Here is a 12,288-nt window from a genome sequence, read left to right on the forward strand (position 1 = left end):
TCTCAAAATCGGTAACGGATTCAGCAGCACGGATCTTACTCACATGCTCTGAAATCCTCACTTTCAAGGCACGAGTGGTCATTCCCACATATATTTTGCCACAAGGGCATGTCAGATGATAAATTACAGCAGTAGTGGAACAAGTGATGTTATGTCTGATCTGAAATTTATTATTACCGGATGAATCAATGAAATCATATGATCTAATCATAAAAGGGCACATGGAACATTTTCCACAAGGATAAAATCCCCATCTCGGTCCCCTGGATCCAAATGGATTATTACTCTTTGCAACATAATGGCTCTTGACCAACATGTCACGAAGATTTCTTGATCTCCTCCAAGTTATACTTGGAAATTTGGGTAAGTGTTGTGCAATGTCTGAATCTGTTTGTAAAATGGGCCAATGCGTTTGCAAAATGTCACGTATGTCCTTCCAATGGGAATTATAGGTAGTTATAAATCTAACTTGTTGCTCTGATTTCTGTCTATCAGGCTTACCTTTGTTAACCAAAAGAGTATTCCTAGGTACACTCTTAGCACGTTGGTAGCCTTTTTGAATCATCCAGTTGGTGTAACCTCTTTGTTTAAAACGAGCTGTCAGATCCATTGATTGAGATTCAAAGTCCGATTCCCTTGAGCAGATCCGTCTCACTCTAAGAAACTGTCCAATAGGAATTCCATCCTTAATCTTAAAATAGTGGGCTGAAGAGGCATGAAGAAGGGCATTGGTTGCCGTCTGTTTTCTGTAAATATTAGTGGAGACACTGCCATCAGGTTCACAAGACACCATTAAATCTAAAAAGTCAACTTGCACTGTGCTAAATTTCCAGGTCAAATGGATATTATAATCATTAGTATTGAGGGAATTCAGAAATTCTGTTCGCTGCAACATCGAGCCCTGCCAGATAAAAAATATATCATCGATATATCTCGACCACTGAAGTACGGCATCGAATCCTGGCACAAATGGAACCACCTCCCTCTCCCACAGCCCCAGGAACAAATTGGCATACGAGGGCGCACAAGTCGCCCCCATAGCTGTTCCCTGGAGCTGCAGGAAAGGGCGGTCCTTAAATAAAAAATAATTATGAGTTAGAACAAACCGAAGGAGCTCCAAAATAAAATCAACCAAATCAGAATCTAAATTGGTCATTCTCAAAAAAAATTCAGATGCTCGTACTCCAATGTCGTGCCGTATCGATGTGTACAGGGACTCGACGTCGCAGATAACTAACAAAGTCCCTTCCTCAAGATGTAAACCATCCAAATGTTGAAGCATATCAGAGGTGTCTCTGATGTATGAAGGCAGGGTCTCCACACATCCCTTCAAATAATGATCAATAAATCTACTAACCCCTTCACAAAGACTACCTAGACCTGAGACAATAGGCCTACCAGACGGAGCTACAGGGTTTTTGTGTATCTTGGGGAGAAGATACAGCGTGGGAATTTTAGGATGATCCACAGTAAGTCCAAGTTTCATTTCTTCCGTAATAATACCCACACTGCAAGCATCCCCCAAAGTACCATCCAATTCACTCTTGAAATTCTGTGTAGGATCGCTAGGCAGTCTGCGATAGCAGATTCTGATATTTAGCTGGCGAAATGCTTCAAGTTCGTACATCTGCGTCGGCCATATTACAACGTTCCCTCCCTTATCAGCTGGTTTAATAACAACATCGTCCAAAAGCTGTAGCTCTTTAAGAGCCTGTCTTTGACTATAATTCAAATTATATTCTACAGTATTTTCAGGTATCTTAGCAAGATCTTTTTTCACTAATTTAACAAATATATCAACAGCTGGACAATAATTTAAAGGGAGGGAACGTTGCGAGGGCCGACGCAGATGCACAGGTGGAACAATATCTAAAGTTGGAGCAGAACTATCTATCTCAATACTCTCATTTTGCTCAGCTATAAGATCTTCAAGATCATTCAAAGCCTGTTGCTCAACCGAGGTACTAAGCATAAGATCATGATCACCCATCCTATTTTCCCCTAGATCGGCCCCACCCTGAGCAAAAAACTTTTTCCAAAAAGCCTTTCTGGCAAATAATTCTCCTCCCTTCCGTTTGGCAGGCGGGGTTCTGTGATCGTAATTGGCTTTGGTTGTATTTATGCCGTCTCCTGATCCCCCCCGAACTCCTAAGAAATGTTGTTCTCCACATTCTAAGTCGGATTGCAACGGTGTCACAGAATTAGATCTTGAAATGGATCTGGATGTAGATCCAGATCTAGAATTTCTATTTCTCCCGTGCCACCGGTATACTTTGTTATTGCGAAAATCCTCCAAATCACGACAGAATTTCTTAGTTTTAATTTCTTGAACCTCTTTTTGCAATTTTTCAATATCTGTCTCCAGTTGTTTCTCAAAGGATTCAATCTCACCACTACTCAATAGTTGTTGTATCTTTTCTTTGCACACCTCAATTTCTTTCTCTAAACTTTCTAAATTTCTTTGATCTACTCCAATCAAAATCTCAATCAATGTCTGAGAGCATTTAGTTAGTGCTTCTTCCCATTTACCAACTGTAACTTTATCATCAGTTTAAAGAGTAGGAAACAACTGGACACGGAGCCCTCTTGGAATAATATTTTTTTGTAAATAACTCTCCAGGGACACTTTATTCCACCAAACCTTTGTCCTAGTCAGGAGGTTTCGAATTTTAATTTTCAATTCTCTAATATCCTGGGTTTCAACAACCGCTGCTGAAGATTCGCCAAAAATTGAACCCAATTGGGATAGCCATTTTTTGTCTCTTTTTTTATAGTCCATGGATAGAACCCCTTCTGAAAATCAGAACGATACAATTAGTCAAAGAAAACCAGTTATCCACAGACCATATAAATAACTGAGGGAATTAAATTCAACCACTAAAGCACTTTCAAAACAGAAAAACCCTCAAATAATTTTCAACCAATCGTGTAAAAATTTAAATACATCTTTATTATACCAAATACAATCATAAAAGTAAATAGCAGCTGGGCAGATGGTTGAGCCAGAGTTGAAAACACAGTAACAAACAGAGGATTTAGGACTATATATAAATTACAATTAACGCATAGGACTTAAGTATCCAGGGTGTACATATGTAAATACTAGCTTTTACCCGCGACTTCGTCTGCGGTGATTTGAGAATTGGGCGGACACAGACGTGTGAAACTGTAAAAGTGCTTTAAAAAGTTTGGTGGGCTAGCAAATGTGATGTGATGTGTTATATTGTGTATGTAGTGATACAGACAATGTGATGTGTTGTATTGTGTATGTCGTGATACAGACAATGTGATGTGTTGTATTGTGTATGTCGTGATACAGACAATGTGATGTGTTGTATTGTGTATGTCGTGATACAGACAATGTGATGTGTTGTATTGTGTATGTCGTGATACAGACAATGTGATGTGTTGTATTGTGTATGTAGTGATACAGACAATGTGATGTGTTGTATTGTGTATGTAGTGATACAGACAATGTGATGTGTTATATAGTGGAAAGCTATATGTAAATGTGAGTGAGTAGAGTGAGGGCTACTCCTGAGGTGACAGTAAGGAGTGTGCAGGCAGGTTGAGGCAGGAAATGCCAGGCAGTGTGTGTGAGTCTATAGCTGGGGCTAGGAGTCCTGCTTTTGTGAGTCTCCTGCTAGGAAGCCATGTTGTTTAGTGGCACCAAAAGTAGCCTGTGACTCAATCCTAAGGGAAAACTATGTTTGTGGAAAATTGCATGCAAATCCGTCCAGGCGTTTTAGCGTGATTGAGGAACAAACATCCAAACTCACAAACATCCAAACACACAAACTTTCACACTTATAATTTTAGTAGGATATGAACAGCCATAAGCATTAGTTTTAACCCTGAAAGCAAGACACTATACAAATATTAAATCATATTGTACTCCATTGCAAGAAATAATAAGACCAATGGTATTAACAAAGCTGAATAACAAGAAATGATCAGAAAGATCAAATCACATCATAACCTGGATAGCTTCCAAAAGGTTAGAAACCCATATAATAGTTTGACATAAGTCATACATACATGAATAAAGGAAACCCAGTGAACACGTCGAGGTGTCCTTGCCGTTTGTGTTGGGGACTTGGGACTATATCCATTTGCCACAATGACCTCAGGTATTTTTCATTCTCTGATATGATTCCAGCTTGAATTATACATACACTGGGCTTCCTTTATTCATGTATGTATGACTTATGTCAAACTATTATATGGGTATGGGTATGGGATATGAAATGTAACTTTGTATCTTGTTGTTGCTGTAATTCAGAGAATATGTGAGACTTTTGTGTTGCAGTTACTTTGTATTTGAGCTGCTATACGGTGTTGTGAGAAACTTTACATAGTGACTTTGGGACAGAAGTATTTGAAGTTAACCCTTTCCTGCCGATGGCATTTTTTGAGTTTCGTTTTTAACTCCCCTCCTTCTAAACCCCATAACTTTTTTATTTCTCCGCTCTCAGAGCCATATGAGGTCTTAATTTTTGCGGGACAAATTTTTCTTCATGATGCCACCATTAATTATTCTATATAATGTACTGGGAAGCAGGGAAAAAATTCAGAATGGGGTGGATTTGAAGAAAAAATGCATTTCTGCGACTTTCTTACGGGCTTTGGTTTGACGGCGTTCACTGTGCAACCAAAATGACATGTCCACTGTATTCTGTGTTTCGTTATGATTCCGGGGATACCAAATTTATATGGTTTTATTTACATTTTGACCCCTTAAAAAAAATCCAAAACTGTTTAAAAAAATTATTTTTTGAAAAGTCGCCATATTCCGACAGCCGTAACTTTTTTATACGTGCGTGTACGGGGATGTATAGGGCGTCTTTTTTTGCGGGACCGGGTGTACTTTTTAGTTCTACCATTTTCGGGAAATGTTATTGCTTTGATCACTTTTTAATCAAATTTTTATCAGAATCAAAACAGTGAAAAAATGGCGGTTTGGCACTTTTGACCATTTTTTCCGCTACGGCGTTTACCGAACAGGAAAAATATTTGTATAGCTTTGTAGAGCGGGCGATTTCGGACGTAGGGATACCTAACATGTATGTGTTTCACAGTTTTCAACTACTTTTATATGTGTTCTAGGGAAAGGGGGGTGATTAGAATTTTTAATCCTTTTTTTAAAAAAAAATTTTTTTTTGCCTTTTTTTAACCTTTTTTTTTTGCATTTATTAGACCGCCTAGGGGTATTGACATGGGTGGGCGGTGTCGCGGATTGTCAGAGCGGTGGGGGTTGGCAAACATGGCTGCTCCGGAGCGTTAAAGAGAGCCTCCTGGAGTATCGTTAAGGTGAGGGGCAAAGTGGTAAAGTATATGTATATGTGATTGTGTGGGGTTAGGGGCGAGGCTGTAGAGGGCAATATGAATTTTGGGGCTTGCTATGGTCCAAAGTGTGTGAGATTGCAGAGATGGTGGTGTGAGTTTGGGTTTTGTAGGGGTCCTGGCACAAACGTATGTGCGCTATTGTGACGAAAAGTAGCCTATTGCGCAATCGGGTGTATTAACTATGTTTGTGGAAAATTTCAGCCAAATCGGTGGAGCAGTTTTTCCGTGATTGAGGAACAAACATCCGAACATCCAAACTCACAAACCCACAAACTTTCACATTTATAATATTAATAGGATAGGATGTACACCCTGGATACTTAAGTCCTATGCGTTAATTGTAATTTATATATAGTCCTAAATCCTCTGTTTGTTACTGTGTTTTCAACTCTGGCTCAACCATCTGCCCAGCTGCTATTTACTTTTATGATTGTATTTGGTATAATAAAGATGTATTTAAATTTTTACACGATTGGTTGAAAATTATTTGAGGGTTTTTCTGTTTTGAAAGTGCTTTAGTGGTTGAATTTAATTCCCTCAGTTATTTATATGGTCTGTGGATAACTGGTTTTCTTTGACTTTCTGGTCTGCATACTTAGATTCACACTTTGGTGTCACACTGACCAGGGTCAATCTGATAGAATGGATAAAGGAGAAATTCAAAATAAATGTACTACTCATGGTGAAATTTGTGTTCCAAATTTGCGGAATGAGCCGAGCGCCGGGTCCCTTCACACGGCGAGCCGTACACGCGAGCGCTTCCCATTCACTTCAATGTGAGCGCTCGTAGAGAAAAAAGCAGCCCATTCATTTCAATAGGGAGCGCTCGTACGCCGGTTCCCATTGAAATGAATGGGATCTGCTTTACATGCGCTGATTCTGAACATGTTTTCACGTTCAGAATCAGTCACCGTATCCGTTGTGTGAATGCATCCTACGAGCAGCTGCGCATCCAGAAAGAGAGAGAGGTAGTACAAGTGTAAACATATAGCATTACATACCCATGGTGCATCCAGGCACTGTACCTACAACCAGCAGAAGACCCACTCCGGCACACGTTTCAGCGCATGTGCCTTTGTCAAGGGGAATTTACATCAGTTCTTGAGAAGCAGCTTAAGACCAAGACTTTTCCTGATCCTGAACTTTCACTACCAGGTCTTGTACCACCTGAGTCAAACTCTGCATCTGATCCACTAGAGTTTGCATAGACTCCATTACGGATCCCAAAAAATTCCACGGAATGGAGTATCAGTTTTGTATTTTTTTGAGCTATTGAGACGCCCAAGTATCATAATCGGAGCCTCAGGGGAGGTGAGGGAACATAATAAACAATGTTACTCACCTCCCCGGGATCTGATGTTAATTCTAGAAGACTTCGGGCCTGTATCGTAACATCCCAGGCGTCACGTGTTCTGAGATATTACCATACAGGCCCAAAGCCTGTGCTAGCATTAACAGGCTGGGGCTCCGATTATTGTGCTCGGTCGGTCTGAAAATAATAATAGAGGTACTGGGATCGCCGCCTGGGTTCAGGCCTGCTCACAGCCGCCCATCATGTCCTATAGTAGAGGGGGCCGCGAGGGGCAGCAGTGAGCAGGCTCGGGCAGGTAGGTAAATAGGACGCTATGTGCTGGGGATACTCCACCAGGTAGCGGCCTATTATAAAACAAAAAGAAAAGTACGCTGCTTACCGACCTATCTGCTGCCTCTTCACTGCACCCGGCAATAAGACGTCTGCGTCTCAACCCAGACAGTGTGATAACGCCACCTGTGCTGAGTCGCAGAGGTCCAAAACAGCGGCCCTCTCCTGCGCTAGTTTAGAAAAAAAAAAAGGGAAAAAAAAAAGTTGCCGCAGCTGCCGCCCCCTGTGGAGTGCCGTCTGAGGCCGCCGCCTCACCTTGTCTCATTAGAAATGCGGCCCTGATTATTCATACATTTCTGAGACGAAAAATAGAAGAGCCACACAACACAGAGGCTCCAGAAATGTTATATCATGGTGAATACATGTATTTACTAACACAGACATGTCAGGAGAGGTGACTAGGCCTCTATAGTAGGAAACACGTCCACACCTACATCTGAACCCACTATGATGCTCTATATAAATAACAAAAAGTCAAAAAAAGAGAGGTTTGAGACTGTTTCTTACCCCATGAAACCGACCTGGACTGGAGGTGCCAAACTTCGTCCTTGGACTTATAGGGAACAAAGAAAGATTATGAATGATAATCTGTTTTCCCTTAGCCCAAACAGCAGCACAACTGGGGTATTTCTGCCCCTATGAGCTGTTAGGACAGGTGGAATTTTTAATTACCTAACAGCTTTAACCCCTATAAGAGGCCGGAAGACCTGCTCCTCCCTTGTGTTAGTAACAAGTATGATCTACAAAGAGCAATTTATAAAGGTGATACACACACATATACATCACATATTGTATAAGAGCACCTCCTAGGGAGGGAGCCTTGTGCTGTTGTTTGGGCTAAGGGAAAACAGATTATCATTCATAATCTTTCTTTCCCCCTACGCCCAACAGCAGCACAACTGGGGATTTAGCAAGTATTGTTTCCCCTAGGGCGGGTCCTCCTGGCAGGCTGATGCCAAGACAGAGTGCCCAAATGCTGTAGCATCGGCCGTACGCCAGTCCAATCTGTAGTGTTTGGCAAAAGTCAGCTGTGAGCTCCAAGAGGCTGCAGCACATATCTGCTCTAGAGAGAGGAACCGTGTCTCTGCCCATGATGTCGCCACTGCTCGGGTGGCATGGGCTCGTAGGAAATCTGGAACAGGAAGATTCTGGGCCCGTAGGGAACAGCTGATAGCTTCTCTGATCCATCTAGACAGGGTTACCTTTGATGCTTTAGCGCCTCTATTGTGGCCAAACACATTAACCAGAAGATTTTCTGATCTTCGGAACGGTGCTGTACGGTCTAGGTAGATACGTAGTGCTCTTACCAGATCCAGTGTGTGTAGCTTCTCCTCCTGCTCAGTGGCAGGGGAGGGAAAGAAACCCGGTAGGGTGATCACTTGATTGGTGTTCTGAAGAGTGGGTACCTTTGGCAAAAACCCTGGAACGAACCTTAGCTGTACTCTGTCAGGGAAGAAAGTTATGAAAGGTTCGGAGGCTGCTAGAGCCTGCAATTCGCCAACCCTCTTGGCGGAGGTTATTGCCAGCAGAAAGGTCACTTTAAATGACAGGTACTTCCAGTCTACTTCAGATAATGGTTCGAAGGGGGGCGCACAAAGCCCTTGTAGAACCGCGGCCAGGTCCCACCTTGGGACAGGGGGCCGTACCTGGGGGCAGAGCCTGGCAGCCCCCCTAAGGAACTGTTTGACAAGAGGATCTTGTGATAACCGTGTCTCCAGGAGAGCAGATATAGCTGACACTTGGACTCTGAGGGTGGCAGGTGCTAGTCCTCTCTCCAGACCATTCTGTAAGAACTCCAGGACTGCATCTCTGTCAGGATCGCGGTGGCTGCCTGTACACCAATCTCGGAATATCCAGGCGATCCTCTGGTAGCTCTGATTAGTTGCCTCTGCTCTTGAGTGGGCTAAGGTACTTAGCACTCCCTGGGACAATCCTCTGTCTGCGCGTATGGCGCGGTTAACCTCCAGGCAGTGAGGTTGAATTTGTCTAGGCCCAGGCAAGGCCGACTGTTCAGTGACACCAGGTTCCTGACTGGTGGAAGCCTCCAGTAGTTCCCTCGACTCATAAGGATAAGGTCGGTGAACCATGCCCCTTTTTGGCCAGAACGGCATGATCACTATAGCCGAAGTCTGGTCCTGCCTGAGTTTCGCCAATACCTTCGGTATCATCGGGATGGGAGGGAACACGTATGCCAGTTCGAACCTCCAAGGTATTGACAGGGCATCCACAGCCAAAGGGTTGTCTTCCCGGTACAGGGAGCAAAACCTTTCTACTTTGGCATTGTGTTGGGTGGCCATCAGATCCACCTCGGGGAGACCCCACCTCCTGGTTAGGTAGTGGAAGATGTTCTGATTCAAGGACCATTCGCCTGCGGTCGGGCGGCCTCTGCGGAGTTGATCCGCTAGGATGTTCAGGCGGCCCTGGATATGTACCGCGGCCAGCTGGGAGAGGTTCCGTTCTGCCCAGGAGAAGATCAGGTTGGTGACTTGCAGGAGCGAGGGGGACCTGGTTCCTCCCTGCTTGTTGATATAGTGGACTGTCGTCAGATTGTCTGATCTTACTTTGACCGCCTTCCCCCGTAGAAGTGGTGCAAATGCCAGAAGGGCTCGATGAACTGCGGTAAGCTCGCGCCAGTTGGATGAGTGCGTCCTCTCCCGCTGCTTCCATGTACCTTGAACCAGGGTCTCCCCCAGATGGGCTCCCCAGCCTGTGAGGGAGGCATCTGTAGTCAACAGGGTCCAGACGGGCTGGACCGAGGACTTCCCATCTCGCAGATGGGTCCACCAGGGCAAGGTTTGCCGGGTGCTGATGGTTAACTGGATTGGCTTCTGTAAACCTGAAGGACTGTGATTCCAGACTCTCAAGATCTCGTTCTGTAGGGGGCGCATATGCCATAGGGCCCAAGGAACTGCATCTAAGGTAGCGGACATCAATCCAAGGACCTTCATCGCCGTCCTGATGGTGACCTTCCGTGTAGAAGACAAATGATGTGCTGCCCGAGCAATTTTCCTTTTGCGAGGAGAGGGTAGAGAGACCGTCATGTTGAGAGAGTCTAGAATAAGTACCAGGAACCGAACACGTGTTGATGGCACCATCACTGACTTCTGCCAGTTTACCAGCCACCCTAGCTTGTCTAGTAGAGCTACGACGGTCTGCACCTGCGTGGTAAGAACCTCCTTCGAATGAGCCTTCAGAAGCCAGTCGTCCAGGTACGGGACTATGAATATGCCTTGAAGGCGCAGGGCGGCAGCGACCGGAGCTATGACCTTTGTGAAGGTGTGGGGGGCGGAGGATATGCCGAACGGGAGGGCTGCGAACTGGAAGTGCGCCTCTTTCCCTTGTATCTCTACGGCAATCCTTAGGAACTTTCGGTGTGCCGGAAAGATGGGTACGTGGAGGTAGGCGTCCTTCAGGTCCAGAGTGACGAAGTGATCTCCAGGGTGCAGGAAAGGTAGCACTGACCTTATGGTCTCCATGCGAAACCGCAGCCTGCGGATGAAGTGATTCAGATACCTGAGATCGATGATCATACGCCACTCGCCTGATGGCTTGGGGACCAAGAAGACTGGAGAATAGACGCCTGTGCCTTGATCTGCGTGAGGAACCACCTCTAGCGTGGCCTTGTCCACGTACTCCTGAATCAATCTCTCCAGATGAAGTTGTTTGGGGCCCTGAAGAGGGCGGGTTCTTACCATCTTCTCTGGCGGCTGGGAAACAAAATTAATTTTATAGCCTTCCTGGATCGTCTGGATGACCCAGGGGTCCCGAATATTCTGCCGCCAGGCCTCCACATAGTGGGAAAGACGACCGCCCACCCCAGGGGAGGGGGGGGGGGTAGGGAGGGGGGGTGTAATGAGAGGGAATTAGAAGGGGGCATTCTTACGGCCACAAGATGAGCCCTGACCTCTTCCTCTCCCGGATCGCCGCTGGCCTCTGGTGCCTCTCCTGGTGGCGCCTCTTCCTTGAAAGGAGGCACTCCGACCTTCAAGAGGCTGTGGCAGGTTCTTGCCTTTGGAGTCGGCCAATCCTTCCATGATTTGGTCGAGCTCCCTCCCGAACAGCCGTCCAGTCTCAAAGGGGAGACCACACAGACTATTTTTGGAAGTGAGGTCAGCCTTCCAGGGCTTCAGCCATAGGGGTCGGCGAGCCACAGTAGCCAGTGCCATGGATCTGGCCGCCAGACGGGTCTGAAAATTGGTAGCCTCTGTCAGGTGATCCACCAACAACGTGATGTCGGACACTGCCGCGAGGAGATCATCATGATCCACGCCGGAATCGATGTCCTTGGCCAGAGATGACAGCTCTGCGCGTAAGCCAGTTGCTACCTCATTCACAACCATGCCCAAAGAGGCCTGGGCAGAGGCGGCCGAATATACACGCCTCAGAGATCCTTCGACTCGGCGATCCATGGGGTCCCTGAGACCAGATCCGTCCTCTGATGGAAGGACGGTGCGCCTTGATAACTTGGCCACGGCGACGTCCACCTTTGGTGGAGGACCCCACGCCTTTAGCTGACCTTCAGAGACGGGGAAAAGTGACTTGAAGCGTCTGGATGGCGCAAAGGATCTCTCCGGGTGCCTCCATTTGCCCTCCATCAGGCGGAGCATCTCCGAAGAAGGCCTGAAAGTACGAGAACTACGGCTTGAGCCTTCCCGGTCTCTGATTCTCAGGGTCTTGAATACTCTGGACATCTTGTCCAGGGTAAAAATCTCCTTCTCCTCCTCCGTACTAGATGATGACTCCACGTCCCTGAGGCGCAGTTTTTCCAGAGGCGGCAGGGACAACTCACAGTCCAGGCGTGGCCTCTTGGCCAGGGAGACGGCCTCCATCCTTTTCATGGAGTCCTGGACGTACCCCTTCACCCAGGAAACCATCTCTCGCATGGGAGTTGTTTCAGAGGAGGGGGCCCTGCACCCCTGACAGAACCGATACTGGGAGTCATCAGGCAGCGGCACTCTACAGGAAGCGCACACCAGATGCTTCCTTTTGGAAGCAGCCTTCCTTCGAGGAGGAACAGTGGAGGAAGAAGAAGAAGAAGACATTCTGAGGCGGAAGAAGAGGATACACTAACTACTTACTGCCCCCAGGATACAACTCCCCAACCTCCCTCCCCCCCCCCCCCCCGGTCATGTCCACCAAACCTTAGTCAACGAAGCACAGCTTTTCAGGGCAAATGAATGACCAGGGAGCTTCACCAGTTGATGTGCTTGTAACCGGAGCGACAAGCACTGACTGATGATCTGGGGAGACTTACAGTCCTATGAAAAAGTTTGGGCACCCCTATTAATCTTAATCATTTT

Source organism: Leptodactylus fuscus, chromosome 1 (genome assembly GCF_031893055.1).
Source record: "Leptodactylus fuscus isolate aLepFus1 chromosome 1, aLepFus1.hap2, whole genome shotgun sequence".
Lineage (NCBI taxonomy): Eukaryota > Metazoa > Chordata > Amphibia > Anura > Leptodactylidae > Leptodactylus > Leptodactylus fuscus.